This window comes from Sorex araneus, chromosome 3 (genome assembly GCF_027595985.1).
Source record: "Sorex araneus isolate mSorAra2 chromosome 3, mSorAra2.pri, whole genome shotgun sequence".
Classification (NCBI taxonomy): Eukaryota; Metazoa; Chordata; class Mammalia; order Eulipotyphla; family Soricidae; genus Sorex; species Sorex araneus.
Window position 1 is genome coordinate 38,271,069 of NC_073304.1, and position 19,988 is coordinate 38,291,056.

The following is a 19,988-nucleotide window of genomic DNA, read 5'->3' on the forward strand; positions in this document are numbered from 1 at the left end:
AAAGTATGATGGAGTTAAAAAGTGTGTATGCTCCACATTTAGAAGAAAAATCCAGGCAACAAAACCACCTTCATGTAAAGTTATTCCCCAAGGAAATCAAAAAGGAATATCTACATGCAAAAGCCACAACAACAACATCAGGCAATGCAAAGCCTCACCTTGTATTTTTCCACTAGAATCTCTCAAATTTTAATGTGCTCTGAGTCTCATGAGGATTATATTAGAATGGAGACTCTGACTCAAGAAGTCTGAGATTCTACAGTCTGCAAAACTACCAGGCGATGTACATACAGTCAGTCCAGAACTACATTGTGAGAGGCAAGGGGTCAAGCACTCAGGCACTATTCCTATGACACCAGAATAAAATTTCCCTAGTTCAAAAAATCCAACATGTTCCCTCTCCATTTTCTGGAACACAACTTTTCCTCTGTTATATTTAGATGAACTAGTGGCAATACATTTCATCACTTGGCACACAACTCACATCAAATGGAAAATTCCTTATGTGCAAAGTCTTAGAACATATAAAAACAAATTAAACCCTGCTTCATTGGTTCTGAAAATGTTAAATTCTATAAAACTGCCTATTTAACAATATAAGGACTACTTGGGCTTTCATTTTGGATCCTACAGAGTAAATGAAATTAGGATGCTTTACTATTTTGTGGTTCCGAAGATTCTTACACTTGGATAAGTTTTAATATTTTTCATGTAAACTAGCAGAAGACTTACCTCAAAAGAACAAGATCTCATACATGTGAAGATTTGAACACAAAGAACAAATAACTTATTCTTTGTGTTTCACCTTAATATAAAAAATTTATTTTATATGTATTTTGTTTGTTTTCCTGTTCATGTTTTGGGGCCATACCCAGCAGTTCTAGGAAACTACCCACCAACTTTGTACTCTGGAGTTACCCAGGATATCATGCAGTGTCAATGATCAAACTTGACCTCCTACATGCATGTAGAGCAAAGCATGTATTCTAGTCTTTTGAGCTATTTCAGACATTTGTATGCATTTTCTTCTTTTTCTTTTCTCTCATGAACTTGATGGAAATTTCTACAGCAAGGTCTAAAAAGATCTTTTTAACATCAACAAAACTGTCTTGCAACGTGCTATACAATATTCTATCCCCTATAAGTCTTACATACCACTTTAGTATCTTTCTTCCAAAATTGGTCATCATATTTTTCTGAGCATTAGCCAATGCTCAGAAAAATATAGCTTTGGAGGTGGAATAGATTTTGCATTACTTGTAAAATCAATACTTGTAAAACCAAGAACTCCTTTCTAAACACCTCCAAAATTTCACAATATATAAGAAAATTAAGAGGAAGAGACTCTAGGGATGTGGTGACAAAGGAAAACTTGTTCACTATTGGCTGGATTGCCACATAGTTCAACTCTATGGAAAATAGTATAAAGACTTCTCAAAAAAATAAAACTAGAGCTTCCATATGACTCAGCAAATCTACTCCTTGGCATCTATGCCCAAAACAAAAACATTCATTCAAAAGATATTTGCACTCCTATGCTCATTGCAGTATGATTCACAACAATCAAGATCTGAAAACAACTCAAGTGTTGAACAACAGATGAGTGGATAAAGAAATTGTGGTACGTGTACACAGTGGAATACTACTCAGAAAAAAAACAAATAAATAAAAGATAATATTCTTCTGCCTGTAGCAACCTGGATATTACTGGAGGTTTTCATTTATTAAGTGAAATAAATGGGGGGCTTTGAAGATATCAGAGATGGTGGTACTCAGGACTTACTCCTGGCTCTGCTCTCAGGGATCATTCATGATGAGTTAGGGTGCCAAGAAATGAACCCCCATTTGCCATGTGCAAGAAAAGTGCTTTACCCACTATACTATATCTTCAGTCTCAAATAAAATGAGAGGGAGAAGGACAAAGACCAGATGACCTCACTCATCTGTGATATATAGAGAAACAAAGCAAGGGAATAGAGGACACACCCTTGATCTTGGATTAAAAAACTAAGATTACCAAGCAGCAGGGGAAGGAGTTGTGTGGAGACAGGCAGACTGAAAGTGGTATAATACAATGGTGGAGAATTTGGGGCATATTGGTCATAGTGAAGGTACATCAAATTTGTCCATCAAAACTATAGAAACTTACACTATTGTAATCATGTTACCTAGTTACAACAAAATATTTTTTGATATTTTATCATATTACCTTTAATTAACTTAAAATGAAATTCTGATCTTTTTATTATAATTAATATCTCAAATTGAATTTTTTAAAAAGGAAATGATTTATAAGTGAGGAGTACCCTAGCACTTATTCTGAAGATCTTAATTCTTATTGTGTTATCAGAGGAATCTCTGCCCCCTTTGCTCTCTTTATACTTTCCCCTAACTCAGGCGAGGAATATTTTCAGAATAAAAAGTATTATCATGATGGGATGGAGCAATTGTATAGCAGGTAGGATGCTTGTCTTGCATGTGACCAACCAGGTTCAATTCCCAGTACCCATGTGGTTCCCCCAACTCTACAATAAATGAACCCTAACAGCAGAACTAGGAGTAAGTCCTGAGTACTACTGGTTTTGGACTCCCAGAATTAATTAATTAATTAATTAATTAATACATAATGGGGCCAGAGACATAGTACAGGAGTTAAGGTGCTTGACTTGCATGCTGCTGACCTCGGTTCAATCCCCAGCACCACATATGATCCTCAAGTCTTGTAAGGAGTGATTCCCTGAGCAGAGAGCCAGAAGTAAGCCTTGAGCACCACTGGGTACAACCCCAAAACAAATAAAATATATGAAAGTTATGCTATGAGTAAATGTCATTCACAAAAGAGGTTCATTTTATGTTGAATAGTCTAAAAATACCAATATCCATGACTAATAAATCTAGATATAAAGTCTCACTGGACAAGGAAGAGGACACGGTGGCAGAGAGGTTATGCCAATAGGCAGTCAGAAGAGGAAGAAGAGTTTCCAAGGAGAAGCTGAGCAGACCCAGCTCTGATGAAAAGGATGTGGAAGGCCTGAACATATCACAAAGGCCGAGTGCACATACTTTAATCCTCCAGCACTTTGAGGAGTAACACCCAAGTAAATGCCACACGGAACCCCTAAGCACAGTCAAGTATGGTCCAAAAACAAAAGAACAAAACAAAATAAAATAAAAAATATAGGACTGTAGGGAGCCATTTTACCTTACTGATCTTATCCTGTCACTATTTGTTTAATCACTAGCTAACCCCATGCCACACCTAGCAAAGGTTGCCACTCCTAATCTTACTGATCTTATCCTATCAGCATTTGTTTATTACTAGCTAAATCCCGTGCCACACCCTGCATTTCTGTTGGGGGTCCTGGCACCACCTCCTCCCAACAGGGAGGTATAAAATACTGTAACTGCCATAGAATAAATGCCTTTTCTCCCTCCTCCGGGCTCTGCGTCTGTTCTTTCGGCTGCGCCCTACGAAGGGTTCTCCCTGCTGAACAGAGCGAGACCTCCACATCGACTTCCACATAGGACCTTAAGAAGAATCAGGAAGAAATGCCTACTCATACTTATGGCCCCAGATTCATTTATACCTGGTGATATATATGAAATTCCCTTCAAATAATGGAACAAAGAGACTTCCTATAAAATCTTTTTTTTAATCCAAGACTGTAAGTTTGTAATAACAATAATTCGAGTATATCACAAACTCAAATGTCACAGATTTTTATAATTTACATGTTCTCTTTTACCAGGAAGGATCTATATACTAGTCAATATATTAGGCAGCCTATTCTCAGTAAAACATTGAGTCAACAAATAATTTTCTTTAAGTAGAAAACCAAACAGGTAAGATTAACTGGCTAATATTCCTCTTATCTATGAATAGGATGGTTCTCTTCTATATTCTACTCAAAATCAGATTTGTAAACTTAATTGCATAACAGAACTGATCAATGAAGTATTTTTGCCAAGATATAAGCAAATTGTGTGAAATGAAATTCAATTTTTAGAGAATGAATTACTCATCCAGAGAGACAGGTGCTAATTCTTTCACTGAAGGAAAAGAAATCAAGACAAATTATGAGCTGTGGTAAAAGAGGTCAAACTTTGTTGCCAGTCCCCTAAACCTCAGGACAGACAGAAAAAGTTCAGGGAAGGGTCTGACCTGATTCAGCACTCCATCCTTCAAATTTAACCCCAGAGAAAAAGTAGAGTTTTTTTTCTTTGAAAATAGGAAAGTTAGGAGCTGCAGTGATAGTATAGCAGGTAGGGTACTTGCCTTGCATACAGCTGACCCAGGTTTGATCCACAGCATACCATATGATCCCCCAAACACCACCAGGAGTAATTTAAGAGTGCAGAGGCGGAATAATCCCTGAGAATTGCAGGGCGTGCTCCCCACAAATAAGAAAAAACAGAAAGGCTAAGGGAAGACACAGTGAGAAGTCAGGACTACTGAGAGATTATTAGTTTTAGGTGAACTGATGCAGGCAGATCTCTTTTAAGCCAAACTGATTTTCAAATTAGCTGTTTACAATCTTTTAATGAGATAAGACAGCTATAGGTATAAAGATGTATTATTGTGTTCACAGGGAAAATTATAAGTAGCACAGGCATATTTTATGTAAATAACTCAGGGAATAGTTTATGATTATGCTTTGGTAATTCAGTATGCATCAATGAGTGTTGTAAAAAATACATAAAATGTTTATAACTGGATTCAAGATCAAGATTATGAGCTGAATACATAGTGTGTTTACAACTATTAATAACTACTATTCAATGAACACTTTATATTTATTTGTAGTTCCTGCCACAATATTGCAATGGGACATAAAATTATCAATACACTTTACAGGCAAGAAAATGAAGCTTAAAAAGGTTAAGTAACTTTCCCAAGACAAAGAATAAAATTTTAAAATAGAACACTAGTGTCTAGAAGACAATGTGCTAAGATGATAACATTACTTGCATAATAGCTTTGTATTATTTTTCTTTTATGCATTATCCATAATGATTCTGGTATTCTAATATTATGTGGGAAAATGTGTTAAGGATTTCTGTTTAGAACATAGTATTGTGAGACTGTTCAAATTTATTCTCCTGCAAAGCACTAGAGAAAAATCCCTGTCATAACAGCTGGGAAGACAGAAAGAGAGCACAAGACAATAATTTCTGCCAGAAAGGAAGCAAGAAGTGATTCTCAGAAGTTCCACAACTCATTACCTGGAGAACATGTTCAGACTACAAAACAGATTGAGAAAAGCTGAAGCCAGAAGCCAGTCTTGACAAGTTGGCTGAATGGAGTAGCCTTTGGAGAAGAAAAGGTGACTGGAATTTGGGAAGGTAACTACTCCAGAAGAGAGATTCCTATGCAGAGCTCTGGAAATCTACAGAAAATTTTCTTTGAATATGCACATGAAGAAACACCAAATGAAATAGCACGTGAAGAAACACCAAAGTCAGAGGAAAAACAATTCAGAGGCACAGTAAAAAAATAATTTCAAGAGGGGGCAGAAAGAGAGCTCAAGTGGCAGAGCACAAGTCTAGTATGTGTGAGGCCCTGATTTCAGTTCCCAAAGCTGCACTATGCCTTACTCCCTCACTGGCTATGATCCAGGTAAGCAAGCACCTTACCACCAGGAATTACAGGATATAGATGGCTCTGGGGGAGAGGGGCAAGAGTCACCAGAGTAATGCGAAAAAGTGTCCCTAGAACTGACAAAAGGCTATAAATTATATGTGTTCATAATAGCCAGTATTTTTTTTCTAAAAATGTGAAGTAGAATACTTAGAAGCCATTGCTTCAATACCAGGACAAACTGGAAGTACATTAAAGACTGATATACACCCATTTAACAATGCTTAAGAGCAAGCCTCATCAACATTAGACCAACTAAAAATGATCCAGCTGGATTCCAAATATATTTAACTGAAAATTGAAGTATATATAATGAAATAAAACTTTTCAGCAACACAAAATTCACAATCATTGGCATACAATTAAAAATTACCAAGCAAATACTTATGTCAGACAACATAAACTTCAGGCTAAAAAAAGTTATGAAACAGAGATGTCATTTTTTAATGATAAAGGGATATGTACATCAGGAAGAACTCACACACCTAAACACTTATGCATCTAGTTAAGGACTAGAAAGATACTTAAAATAACTACGAATAGGCTTGAAAGAAGACATTGATAACAACACAATAATAGTTGGGGACTTTATCACTACTCTATCACCTTTTGATAGATGAAATAGACTAAAATTCCACAAGAAAACACTAGCTTCAAAAGGAGAAATGGAAGAGATGGAATTCGCAAGAAAATGAGGCTACAAGTTACTATAACTTGATAGACACAAAAAAAGCAGTGTTAAGAAGAAAGTTCATAGCAATTTAAGTGTACAGTAGGAAAGAAGGGCCCACATAAATAACTTAACCATTAAGAAACTAGAAAAGCAGGTAGAAGTGATAATACATCAGTTAGGGTACTTACCTTGCATGCAGCCAGCCCAAGTTCGATCCCTGGCACATCATATGGTCCCCTGAGCACTACCAGGAGTAATACCCTGAGCACAGAGTGAGCTCTGAATACCAACGGGTGTGGCCCGAAAACAATAACAATTGAAAAAACTTAAAAAATGACCAACAAAAGGATCCCAAAGCAACAGAAGAAAGGAAATAATAAATCTTGGAACAGAAAATGATCTATTTAAATCCAAAAATAATCAATCCAAAAAATTAATGAAACCAAGAGCTGGTTCTTTGATTCTTTGAAAAAGTGAACAAGATTAACCAGCCATTAGCAAGACTCACAAATATAAAAAGATAGAAAAATAAGCTGCATTAGAAATGAAAGGGAGAGGGGCTGGAGCGATAGCACAGTAGGTAGGGCATTTGCCTTGCATGCGGCCGACCCGGGTTCATTTCCCAGCATCCCATATGGTCCCCTGAGCACTGCCAGGAGTAATTCCTGAGTGCAAAGCCAGGAGTAACCCCTGTGCATCAATAGGTATGATATAAAAAGCAGGAAAAAAGAAATGAAATTAAAGGGAGACATTAGAACAAATACCACAGAAATTCAAAGAATTATCAGGAATTACTTTGAAAATCCTTATGCCATTAAATAGGAAGAACCTAGACTGAAAATGATAAATTTTTGGACTCCTATAACCTCCCAAGTTTGAAGAAGAAGATACAGAACACCTAAACAGACAAAATACTACTGAGGAAAGCAAAATGGTGACCAAGTCTTCAAAAAAACAAAATCCCAGACTCATACAGATTCACACTTGAGTTCTTCAAAATAAAGCTTCTGCAAATTCTCTCCAGATCTTTCAGGAAATTGAAGGGACATAAACTCTTCGTTTCTATGTAGCAAATACTACCCTGACACCAAATGCAGAAAGAAAAGTCACTGAAAGGGAAAACTACAGACCAAAATCCCCCAGTGAACACTGATTCAAAGATCCTCAACAAAGTATTAGTAAATCAAAGCCAACAATACATTGAAAAGATCATACACCATGATCAAATGGGATTTATCCCAGAAATGCAAAGATTGTTTAATATACACAACTCAATCAATATAATACACATTATTAATAAAATAAAAAGAAAAATCATATTATCATTAGACATAGACAAAGAATTTGAAAAGATCCAGCACCCATTATGACTAAAATTCTCAATTAAATGTGAATTTCAAGAACTTTCCTCAATATAGTTTAAACAATTTACCACAAATTCACAGCAAACATGCTCAGTGGTGAAAAAAAGTGAAAGCCTTTCCTCTAAGACCAGGCACAAGACAAAAATGTCCATTATCATTACTATTCAATATAACATTGGAAGTCCTTGCCTCAGCAACTAGGCAAGAAAGAAATATTAAGGGAACCCAGATAGGAAAAGAAATCAAGCATGTGACATAATACTATGCTTAGAAAGCCTAAAGACACTGCCAAAAAGCTCCTACAAACAATAGACTTATATAGTAAAGTGGCAAGCTATAAGACAACGTACAAAAAGCCATGGGTTTTCTATATGCAAATACTGAAATAGGAGAGAGAAATTTAAAAACAATCACAATTATGCCTCAGAAAATCAAGTTCCTGTGAATTAGCTTAATAAAGAGATGAAAGACCTATACAAAGAAAGGTACAAAACACTACTAAAAAAGTAAAAATAAAAGAGGACATAAAGAAATGGAAACATAGCCCCTGTTCATGGATCAGGAGGAATAATATTACCAAAATGGCAATTTTCCTCTGAAGCATTATATAGATTTAATGCAGTCCCTACAAGGATCCCATATCATTTTCAAAGAAACACTCATGAAATTCATATGAAATAACAAACCTTTCTCCTCCCCCAATAGCCAAAACAGTCCACGGAAAAAGAATGTGGGAGGCATTGCTATTCTCAACTTCAAACTGTACTACAAAGCTGTAGTAATTAAAACAACGTGATACTGGAAGAAAGACAGACTGTCAAATTCATATAATAGAGTTAAAACAAATTAATGTAATAGAACTGAAAATCCAGAGACAGATCCTCTAATATGTGGACAGCTAATCTTCAACAAAAGAATGAAAAGTATGAAGTGGAATAGGAAAGCCTCTTCAACAAGTGGTGGTGGGAAAACTGGTTGGTCACATGCAAAAATATGAATATAAACCCCTTTCTATCATCATGCACAAAGGTCAAATCAAATTCATAATTAAAGCCAGAAATGCCAAATTTCAGATCTATTTCAATGATAGAAAATAGACAGAAAAATTAGTAAAGATATAAAACACTAGAAACCAAATTAATCTTAGTCTCACTTACAGAACATTTTATCCAATATTAATAATAATAGAGTTCAATAAGAAATGAATTGCCCAAGGATGCAAAAAAGCACAGTAGAAATGACATCTGTACCTATATGTTCATTGCAGCACTGTTCACAATAGCTAAAATCTGGAAACAACCCAAGTTCCCGAGAACAGATGACTGGTTAAAGAAACTTTGGTACATCTACACAATGGAATACTATGCAGCTGTTAGTAGAGATGAAGTCATGAAATTTGCTTATAAATGGATAGACATGGAGAGTATCATGTTAAGCGAAATGAGTCAGAAAGAGAGGAACAGACATAGAACTGCACTCATTTGTGGAGTATAGAATAACATCACATGAGGCTGACACCCAAGGACATTAGATACTAGGGCCAGGAGGATTCCCCCATAGCTGGAAAAAAAAAAAAACCAGTCTGTAAATTCCTTAGAGAATTTGCCTCAAGGCAAAACACCATCCAGCCTAAGAATCCTTTAGGACAAGCAAGTTAGGCCAAGCTAACTGTAATTTTAAAAAAATTGCAAGCTTTCTCCCCAGTAAGGTAGGGGAGAATTCTTAGTCCTGATGTTTGTACAGTGTCAAGCAGCCTGTCTGTAAACAACCTTCGTGGAATGGCAGGAATGAGCGACTCTGCACGCTGAGGCCACATCTCTGCTAGGTACCTCCTGTACTTCCCCAACCTCCTACTCGGATTCTGAAGCGTTTAGGAAAAGACTTTCTATCTTGGATGGTTGCCAAATCTATGTTTGTTGGTGAGTCAAAGATGAAGAACAGGAAACTCCTATTCTTCTGGCATTACTATTACTTCTTCTTCACTGGAATTTGGTACTGTTTTCAAGAATTTCATTAGTTTGTCAGGAAAGTTGGCATACTATATACTATAACTACACAGTTATAAGTTATATACTGTGCAGAAACTGACACAGTGCTTTTCTCATTCAGATTTTATAGAGCTTTTCTAAATCACTGAATAAGAGCACTGCTACACACCGCTAGGCTGAACAGCACCACATCACTAGGCCCAGAGCAGAGATGTCCGAGTGGTTGGCTGAGCATCGCCAGGAACGACCGCAGACCCTCTGAACAGGGCTACCTATTTAGAACCAAGCTTTTTCAGACTAATTTCCTAAGAATCTTTCCTCTTTGAAGTATTGTATTTGTATTTTAAACATTTGTTTTTGCCAGACACCTTTTTAATATTAGGAGCTTGACTATTTTTATTAAATACAAACTGAACTTAAAAATAGATTCAGATTCTGAAAATCAAACAAAGTACCTTCCACTCAGGTTTATAATGATAATGACTGTTTCATGCGTGTAAAGAGTCATGACATCATTTTTTATAGTTTAATCTGAGTTTTTATATTTATTAATGGTATATTACAAATATAGCATGTATACCAATGCTTCTGTTTACCGTAAAAGCCAATTTGTGGTTGACAAAATGTATCTGCAGAGGGCATATGTATGGTCTGCTGGCATTCCCAGGAGTTATCCCCATCAACATCACCACTGGGCCTTAAGAAAGAAGGAAGCATGCACGGAAAGCGGCGGGCTGGTGGCACCCATGTGGCAGGCGCCATCTTCTGTGACTCCAAACCCACAGGTATTCGGATTTTACTTTGGGGGCTCCCAGGAACTCATGGGAAGGGGGCGTAACCGGCACGCCCTCGGCCCAGATAAATCCGGAGCTGCTGAACGCGAATCAGACCCTCTACGCCTAAAGACTTTGAATTCAGAGACTTCTTACAGCAATGCACTGGGACTGTGAGCTGGGCTATGTAATTTCTGGCAGAATTTTCCCTGGACTTTATACAGAAATCCAAATACAGACTTAACATTTATAATTGTCAGCAATGTGAAACGGTTCCATTTGAACAGGTCTGACTTGGGGGGGAAAACTCCAAATAATAACAGTAAGTTTTTGTTGAAATATTGAAGGTTTTTAATGTAGCAGCCACCTCTGGACTGTGAACTAAGCAAAAGCCCCACGCTGGCCGACGCGGCGTGGCGTACACCATACTATGAGGCGCAGGAAGGGGGATGAGGGGGAAAAAGAAAAAAAAAAGGGAAAAGGAAAAAGAAAAAAAAGAGAGAGAGAGAGAGTTATGTCAACTATAGTGAGTTTTGTGTTGAATTATGGAATGTAATCAAGGTAAAGAAAAAATGAAGTGAAATTCATTAGTTATACAGTAGGGGGTAGGGGGTGGGGGCGGGGGGTATACTGGGGTTTCTGGTGGTGGAATATGGGTACTGGTGAAGGGATGGGTGTTTGAATATTGTATAACTGACATATAAACCTGAGAACTTTGTAACTTTCCACATGGTGATTTAATAAAAATTTAAAAAAAAAAAAGAAGGAAGCAGCTCCAAGTGGACCAACAAGTTGACTGTAACCATCTCAGTAAAAACAGCTAGAGAGAGAGAGAAAAAGAAACAGTCTTCTGGGATGTTGTTTTTGATTTTTATTTTTACAGTAAATTATAAATTTGTCAGCTTCTATTATGTGAGTATTGTGAGAAGTAAACAATTAAAAACATTGTTTTCTGTAAGAAGTTTTTGAAAAGAGCAGTGAATTGGATAAATTAGGTTAAAAGGTAAATTGCATGTGTTGTAGATAGCTCAATAGGTTGAATGTCTGTACTCACCCTGGGTTCTATCCTTGGTACATATTCACAAGCACCATTGGTATGGTACAAAAACCAACACCCCCAAATATATATACATATATGTATACGCACACATCTATATACACAGACTTGGACATCAGTGTTGAACTAAATATTTTATAAACAGATATTGACTTATAACAATGCATATCTGAAATCCATAGAATATTTTGTCCCAACATTAAAAAGCTTTTGTTTTAGATTTCAAATTAATCAGGACTGGGAAGGTGATAAAAGGGTATGCATAAAGTCTGAGCTTAATCTATAGCACATCATAGATACTTAAGCACCAAATCTTGGTGTACTGCTCCCAAAATGTAGCATTGTAGAACTGTAGCACTTTCATACCATTGTTTATCGATTTGCTTGAGTGGGCACTAGTAATATCTCCATTGTGAGACTTGTTGTCATTGTTTTTGGCATATTAAATAAACCACAGGTATCTTGCCAGGCTCTGCCATGCGGGCGGGATACTCTTGCCAGGCTCTCCAAGAGGGATAGAGGAATCGAACCCAGGTTGGTTGTGTGCAAGGCAAAAGCCCTACCTGCTGTGCTATCATTCCAGCCCCCAAAATGTAAAAAAGTAAAATTCAAAATTATTAATTTATAAGTTAATATCAATGTTAGTATTAATGAAAGTAAATAAACTACAGAAGGTATATAGATAACATATTCACATATATGGATGCCATATTCACCTACAGGCAACCACATGTGAATAAATGAGAAGTACCACAAAGTAAATAAAAACATGATTTTTAAAAATTTACCAACAGTGAACAATGTGCTTTTCTACAGTTGCTAAACCTATGCTATATCCTAAAAAGCATACCATCCTTTAGTCTATATTAAAATCTACTATTGTAATACAGAAAAAGGAAGTTTGTCTTGCTTATTTCGCTTTTTTTCAGGGGGCCTACCCAGCTGTGCTGAAGGCTTACACCTGACTCTGTGCTCAGGGATCACTACAGACTCAAGGTCCATGTTCAGTACCCGGGACTGAACTCAGATCAATTGCATACAAGGAAAGTACCTTTACCTCTTTACTATCTCTCCAGGCCATGTATGTCCTTTTGTTGTTTGTGTTTGTGTGTGTGGGGGGGGGGTGTGTGAAGTAAAACAGATTTTATTTGGAGGGCTTTTGAAGGTGTGGAGGGGAAGAGAGTGAGATAGAGAGAGTAATGCGCTCGAGAGAACACAGGCTTTTCCAAGGGCAGAGAGAGACCCTCCACACATCACAGCATTACACATGAAAGTATGAAAGTACACAATTCAAGAGGGGAGATGCCGGCAATACATGTGCTCAGGCACCACGTGTGCTTGGTCACGTGGGTGCAAGCAGCACGTGGGCTCTGGCAGCATATATGCGCCCAAGTGTGTCCTTTTGTTCCCTACAGAGCTTAAAGTCTTATTATTGTATTTTGCTAAACAGTTTCAACTGTGAGCTTGCATATGGTAGCTAAATAATGGAAACATTTGAGGATTTTTTGCTTGTTTTCCTCAAACAGAGGGAGAATTTCAAAAGTTCTAGGCGGCCAAAAATACTAATAAATTTCTAGAAATTCTGTCCTTTCTAGTGCCAGAATACTAATTTATTATATATTTACCTTCTCAAATAGCAACAGCACAAGTGAAACAAACAAATGAAATAAAACTAGTCCTTAATAAGTAAACAAATGAAAAATAAAGCCCAATTAACTGATTCTCCAAACAATGGTAGGATTCAAATACTCATAGCAGGTGACTTCCAGTACTCCTGTAATTCTTCCCTCCTGTAAGTCCTCATCATTTGATCTCCCAAACCCTATTTCCTATTACCAATACATTATTTGCCTTTTCATTTTTGTTTGTTAACTCTATATTCCTATATAGCACACATAGGTAAACTTATTCAATATTTCTCTTATTTTCCTGATACTTAACTTGCATAAATATCTCAACTCTTTTCATATTGTTGTAAAGAAACCACATTTTAAAACAAACTACAACAGAAGATGGAAAAGACCCTCAAAATAAGTCAACAAAAAATACTATTTAAATTTTCACAATTTCCAAAACCATCTATAGATTCAACGCAATCCCACTCAAAACTTCAATGGCATATTATTTTTCTTTTTTATTTATTTAATTGAATCACTGTGTTGATACACAGTTACAAGTTGTTCATGTCTGGGTTTTAGTCATACAATATTCTAATACCCATCCCTTCACCTTCCCACCAACAATGTCCCCAGCTCCTCTCCTGCCACCCTCCCCACTTGCCTCCAACACCTGACCCAGCCTGTCTGTGGCAGGCTCCCTCTCCCTATCCCTCTCCCTTACCCTCTCCCTCTCCCTCTCCTTCTCAATCCCCAGCATCCTTGAGATACCTTGAGCACTCCCAGGAGTAATTCCTGAGTGCAGAACCAGGAATAACTCCTGAACATTGCTGGGTATGGCCCCCAAACAAAACAAACAACAAAAAGAGGATATGGCTAGATTACCTTTACTCTAGATTAGAAAACTGAGAATGGAGAAGGGAAGAAACCAGGGAGTATAGAAAAGGTCTATGCAGGGGGGTATGGTGCCACCAGCAGGTGCCACTTGCAGGGCAAGTGTATCAGCAGCCTGATGGCGCCTTCAGACTTCCTGATACCCCAAAATTGTTGCTGTGCCTTTGGTTGGACCCCAACAACTTGGGGCCAAGTTTACCAAGAAATTAAACAACCAAAAGCTAGGTATGTGGGAGCCACACCCACAAACCACCTCTGGCTCTGCTATACAAGCTCATTTATTGGCCATATTTTAGTAACCCATAAATCTCAAAAGAGATCTAAAGCTGCAGTTAAGTCTGGTGGTGCGGCGTACTGTGGGCAAGCAGGTGCGCCCTGCAGAGCATAAGCCAATAATTATTACTCTGGAGAAGATGGTAACAAGGGCCATGATCCAGAGATACACCAAAGAATCTCTGAATCCCCTAAAAACCCCAGAAGCTGCCAACATCTAAAACTCAATGAGAAGCGCAGATACATGGGTTGAGTGACAGCAAACTCCAGGCCTCAAGAGATAGGGGATGGACCAGTCTTTGTGGGTGTAACCCTGGAGTTACACCCACAAACTGCCTCCCAGCTGCTACTTAATCTTGATCCAGATTGGCCATGATCCAGAGACACACAAAAGAATCTCCAAACCAAGCAGCTTGCTGCAGAGTTTTCTCCAGAACCTAATTACATAACATTTTAGAATTCCAGGAGTGCTGCGTGATATCTTGTGCTTTTCATAACAAGCAATAAAAAAGAGAGTATGGAGGAGATTGTCTGCCATAGCCAGGGGGACGGGTGGGGTGGGGGGGATACTGGGGACCTTGGTAGTGGAAGATGTGCACTGGTGAAGGATTAGGTGATCGATCTTTGCATGACTGAAACTCAAACAGGAAAGCTATGTAACTATCTCATGGTGAAAAATAATAATAATAACAGCAGGTAGGGCATTTGCCTTGCACTCAGCCAACCCGGGTTTGAGTCCTCAGTCCCTCTCGGAGAGCTTGGCAAGCTACCAAGAGTACCCCGCCCGCACGGCAGAGCCTGGCAAGCTACCCATGGTGTATTCGATATGCCAAAAACAGTAACAACAAGTCTCACAATGGAGACGTTACTGGTGACCACTCAAGCAAATCAATGAACAATGGGATGACAGTGATACAGACAGTGCTACATTCTGAGTTTAAAAAAAAAAAAGTAATGTGGAGTTCATGCCCAATTCAATCAGCTTAATCAATGGCTGAATAAATAGCAGTACTCCCACATTAAAAAAAAGAGGTCTATGCAGATAGAACTTAACAGGGTCCAAGGTCAGGGGACTTGGACACATTAGCAGTGTAGAGGTGATATATATAGATATATAGATATGTGTGTGTGAATCACAGAATCCATAGAATCCACAAAACTTAAATATGAGTTTCTTTCCCTTTTTTATTTTTTGGGGGTTTTTTGCTTGATATTGACCTCACATGGCTGTTCTCAGGGCTTACTCACGTCTCTGTGCTCAGGGATCACTCCTGGAAAGCCTTGGAGGGTCATATGCAGTGCTGGGGCTTGAACACAGGTCAGCACATGTAAGACAAGTGCCCTACCTTCTCTACTATTGCTCAGGGATAAATTCCCCCCCCCTTTTTTTTCATTTTTCTAAAATTGAATTACCTTAAAATGCACAGTTACAAAGTTGTTCATGACTGGGTTTAAGTCATACAATGTTCCAACACCTGTCCTTTCACTGGTGTACATTTCCCACCTCCAATGTCCCTAGTTTCCCTCCTGCCACACCCCCAGGCCTGCCAGCCTGACACTATAATAGACACTTTCCTTCTTCCTCTCTCCTTCTCTCTCTCTCTCTGCCCCTATTCTCCCATTTTTAAAAGATGTTTTCAATTCTTTTCATCTCGTGTTTCTTGACTCCACTCTCTTTTATGCTATTTCATGTTCTAGTCCTTTCCTTAATCAATTCCAGTCTCACCTGCTGTATCACTAAAGTACTTTCTCAAAGTCAAAAACATCAGATTGTAAAATTCAACAGTAAACTACCAAACATAGAAGCAGGCACCTTCAAAGGTGCCAGTCACATGCCCCAGGCTCACCTCTGCTTTTGGCCACAGTTATTGTAGAAAGCTCCACACTCACACAGCATTATTTCTTAAGCACCCACCTCAGTTCTTTCAGCTTTTCTTTCTCAGGTTTCCTCCCAACAACTTTCAAAGTTCAGTTCAGAGGAATTCACACTCTTGAGAAAACCTGCAATGGAGTGGGACCAGATAACTAGCCCGACTTCATGATGTTCAACCAGGCAGTTCCTGAGGCACTCTGTCCCCTTCTCCATTGGTGGAGCTGATCACCAAGAGCAAGATTCTCACCCTTTATTGCCTTTCATCCTCCTCTCTCACCTTCCCACTCTCATTTATGTTCCTTGGATGACCTCCAAGTAAACACCTCTGCCTCTGACCTTGTCTGTGGGCTGCTTTAAAAAAAAACCCACACTCAGTGATCCTTATTAACTTGGTCATGTTTGAATGCCCAACTATTCCCTCTTCCCTGAAACCTGGCTCTACTTGGATTCTAGAATAACTCTTCAGTATTCCCTCCTGCCTCCCTGACTGCTCTTTCTCAGTCCTTGATAGTTGCTCCTCCCTGACTTCTGAGTCCTCAGTCACTTTTTTTTCATGCCTGCACCTTTTAATGAGGGGGTTTGAGTCAATAGTGTAGCCTGAAACATCACCCGAATGCTCATAATATTCTCAAATTTCCCTACCAAGACCAGTTCTTATCCTCCAACTTCAAATTCAGACCTTCAATTGCCAAATTAGTATCTTCATTAAAATATCTAATAGACAAATCTGACTTGATGCTTCCGAAATTAAACTCCTGATTCTCTCATTTTCCCAAATTCATCCCATCAACTGTCTTTCCTGCAAGTTGATGGCAGCTGCTTTCCAGTTTATAGGGTCAAAATTCTCACTGGTCCTGGTTTTCACTTTCTCTTATAACACATATTCTGTCTATCTGCAAATTCTGTCAATTGTATCCTCAAAATAGTACATAAGACAGAAAGACTAACAACAAAATCTGACTAGCTTTCACCACTTCCACTAGTGGATCAAGCTACTGCCATCTTTGTTGTATAGTATAGCAAAGTGGTATGATCCTTCATAGTTGATTCTCAAAACAGCAGTCAGAGGGTCTGGAAAGATGGTACAAGGCATTGGGTGTATGCAACACATGCATGGGCCTGAGCTTCCTCGCACAACACAGCCTCTTAAGTAATGCTGGTTGTGGCACTGGAGTTCTGAGTACCACCAGGTGCCAGATGTGACTCTGATGGACCACAAGGTTGCAGCGTTGGAGCAGCACTGCAGTGCCAGGTCCAGAACCACTGGTAAAGTTGGCTAAGAAACACAGAGTGGCCCCCGATGGAACTTAAGACTACTTGGGACACAGAAAAGAGAAAGGGGTGGGGAGGGAAGGCACAGCCAAGGGGGGAAAAAATGTTCAAATTTATGTCAGAGGGGCTGGAGAGATATCACAGGGCTTAAGGGACTTGTCTTGCATGCAGTTGCCCCAGGTTCAATGCCAACAACACCAGAAGTTGTAGGTTTTGTGACTAAACCCCCAGGCTCTCACAGAATCGGGGATAGACAACCTCCCCCATCCCACTGTTCTTTGGGGAGCCTGGCAGTCATGCTATGAACTGCCTCTGGTGCCATATAAACTTAACAACCAGTCATGATCCAAAGACTCATAAATAAATCTTGAAAGAGGTCAACAAGCTGCAGAGATGCCTCCGACCCCAAAGTCACCATCCAGTTAAAAATTTAACTCCAGCTATATCACCCCATTCGAAATTTTAGAATTCCTGGAGTACATTGCCACAAACAGCCATGTGACATCTCAAGTTCTATACTGTTGATATACCAGGAGTAGCACACCACATTGGATGGGATATAAAGTAGAAGGAAAATTTAATAAAATATTAACACACAAGGCTTAACCTGTAAAAACATGTTAGTAATCTCTTATACAAGGGCATAATGTCTCCAAGGTGAGATACAACAATCTTCACACACTTTCTTCTAAGGAAAACTTTTTGGATAATTTTTAGCAAATTATTTAAAACAAGAAATATAGAATAAATTATTTAGAGCCAATTTGGGGAGCAGGCTTGGGTGGTGGCTGGGAAAATTGGAACTAATGGTGGTGGGAAGTTGCGATGGTGGTGGAATTGGTGTTGGAATACTGAATGTAATAAATCATCATGAACAACTTTATCACTGTAGCTCTGCCATCCCATTATTCATCGATTTGCTTGAGCGGGCACCAGTAATGTCTCCATTGTGAGACTTGTTGTTACTGTTTTTGGCATATCAAATACACCACAGGTAGCTTGCCAGGCTCTGCTGGGTGGGTGGGATATTCTCAGTAGCTTGCCAGGCTCTCTGAGAGGGACAGAGGAATCAAACCCAAGTTGGCTGCATGCAAGGCAAACTCCCTATCCACTGTCTATTGCTCCAGTCCTATGAACAACTCTATAAAAATAAAAATTTTTTAAATATACATAATATTGGGGCTTCTTGATTTTGTTCTTGCAATTTCTCTTTGCCCAAGAAAATGTTATGTGGTCCAGAGTATCACTATCACTATCATCCCCATTGATCCTCAATTTGCTCGAGCAGGCCCAATAGCGTCTCCATTCATCCTGACACTGAGATTTTAGCAGCCTCTCTTTACTCATCCTTCCCAATGGTGCCACTTTAGAGGCTCTTTCAGGGTCAGGAGAATGAGACCCATCATTGTTACTATATTTGGCACATGAATAAGCCATAAGGAGCTTACCAGGCTCTCCTGTTTGGGCAGGAATCTCTCAGTAGCTTGCCAGGTTCTCCAAGAGGAGAACTAGGCTGTCAGATGCTGCGAGACTGCATTGCGTCCATGCGCTCTGGGAGCTTGGTGTGACATCCTAGCTACTGGAAAATGGGAGATCTGGGTGGAAGAGCCTAGTCCCAATCCAAGTAGGCTTGGAGATCTCAGCCCCGGGTTCCACACACCTGGGTTTCTCTGCCAGTTCCTTCATGTGTGAGGCTCATCCAAACGTGTGGAGAGGGGCCTTGAGCATAGCTGTGGCTGTGTTCCAGAGGTCTTCAGTTGCGGAGACTTTGTTCAAGGCAGGGAGGGAAACTCAACCCACCTTTTTCAAGAGTCCAAAGTATATAATAGAAAATCAATAATAATACACATATCAGTTAATAATAAGTCATAAAGAGATTTATTTTAAAGAACACATATTCAGTCAGTTGACATATATGGCGATGCAACCCACAACTGAAGAAGCCTTAAAATAAAAATAAAATTCAAAGTCCTGATCCTTGCTCTCAGGACTGCCCGCTCCTGGTCATTCCCCTTATCCTACCCTACTTCCCCTCGTCCCCTCCTCTACTTCTCCCTTCACTAACTCTGTCTCAGGTACTTGGCTCTCCTGGATGTTCCTCAGTCATATCAGATACACCTCTGGTGCTCTATTTTCATATTATTTTAAAAACTTTAGGGATAAAGTTAAGTGGGGAGGGATGGAGCAATAGCATAGTGGATAGGGCGTTTGCCTTGCATGCGGCCATCCCGAGTTCGATTCCCAGCATCCAATATGATCCCCCCTGAATACCGCCAGGAGTAATTTCTGAGTGCAGAGCCAGGTGTAACCCCTGTGCATCGTCGGGTGTGACACAAAAAGAAAAAAAGAAAGTTAAGTGGGAGGACATAAAATTAATGTTAATTTGATATATTTACTGTGATTTCTTTTACCACACCAGCATTTCTCAGGGGACTTGGTGCTCAGGGGTCCCTCCTGGCAGCACTCAATGCTGGGACTCAAACCCAAAACTCATGCATGCAATGCCTGAAAATCCTTTTTTCACTTTTGTCAAATTTATTCAAACCATTCAGATTTACTACAGGAGA

At 39.0% G+C, this 19,988-nt stretch overlaps 1 protein-coding gene across 3 annotated transcripts in view; it reads right to left on the bottom strand.

The window, feature by feature from the left end:
- SYT16 (synaptotagmin 16) overlaps positions 1–19,988 on the bottom strand; it is a 351,561-nt gene that overhangs the window by 284,334 nt on the left and 47,239 nt on the right. The window contains exon 1 of one of the 3 annotated variants that reach the window (XM_055131350.1): positions 16,192–16,519. The exons of the other annotated variants lie outside the window; for them this stretch is intronic. The gene's annotated coding sequence lies outside the window, so the exon portion shown is untranslated. Of the gene's footprint in view, positions 1–16,191; positions 16,520–19,988 lie in introns of those variants that run through there. 3 annotated transcript variants of the gene reach the window in all.